The following is a 1,125-nucleotide window of genomic DNA, read 5'->3' as shown; positions in this document are numbered from 1 at the left end:
TGTTGAATCCTTTAAGTCCAGGCTCCAAACACACTTTTATTCTCTATAGCCTCTGTTGAATCCTTTAAGTCCAGCCTCAAAACACACTTTTATTCTCTAGCCTCTGTTGGTTCCTTTAAGTCCAGGCTCAAAACACACTTTTATTCTCTATAGCATCTGTTGATTCCTTTAAGTCCAGCCTCTAAACACACTTTTATTCTCTAGCCTCTGTTGAATCCTTTAAGTCCAGGCTCCAAACACACTTTTATTCTCTAGGATCTGTTGAATCCTTTAAGTCCAGGCTCCAAACACACTTTTATTTTCTAGCCTCTGTTGATGTTAAAAACCTGGATGTCATCTAACCTTCTCAACTCAACAACAGTAAAACTGGGCTCATGGTTGTTGTGGCACCCAAGTCCCTGCTCCGGAAGGTTGGGGATCTCACCCTCGACATAGACGGCTGCTCCATCTGCCCTTCCCCAAAGGTCCGCAACCTGGGCGTTATCCTGGACTCCACCCTCTCCTACCAAGCCATGTCAGTTCCGTCACCAAATCCGCCTTCTTCCATCTCAGAAATATCTCCAGACTCCGACCATCACTTTCCGACTCCACAGCTGAGACCCTCATCCATGCCTTCGTCACCTCCCACCTGGACTACTGCAACGGGGTCCTGTCCGGGTCCCAAGCAAAAATGTATAGTATGTACTACTATGCATATACTACTACATACTAAGATAAGATAAGATAAGATAGATAGGGGTTACAGTAACTTAGGAGGTAGAGCAGTCATCTGGTAATCCGGAGGTTCCCGGTTCGATTCCCCGCTCCTCCCGGGCAGCCTGTCGAAGTGTCCTTGAGCAAGACACTTAACCCCTAATTGCTCTCGATGAGCAGGTTGGCACCTCGCATGGTCTCCTCTGCCGTCGATGTGTGAATGTGTGAGTGAATGGGTAAAAATGTGAGGAACAAATTGTAAAGTGCTTTGGATAAAAGTTAAATGCAGCCATTTATAAGATAAGATATTCCTTTATTAATCCCGTTGGGAAAATGTGGGCGTCATAGCAGCATGGGGGAGGGCGGAGGGGAGGTGCGGGTATGGGCAGGGTAATAGTAAATATAGGCAATAGAATTACAGTAAAAAAATAA

This window comes from Notolepis coatsorum (assembly GCF_963971535.1).
Source record: "Notolepis coatsorum genome assembly, chromosome: 11".
Lineage (NCBI taxonomy): Eukaryota > Metazoa > Chordata > Actinopteri > Aulopiformes > Paralepididae > Notolepis > Notolepis coatsorum.
The sequence above is the reverse complement of the archived record's forward strand: the minus strand, read 5'-3'. Positions refer to the sequence as shown.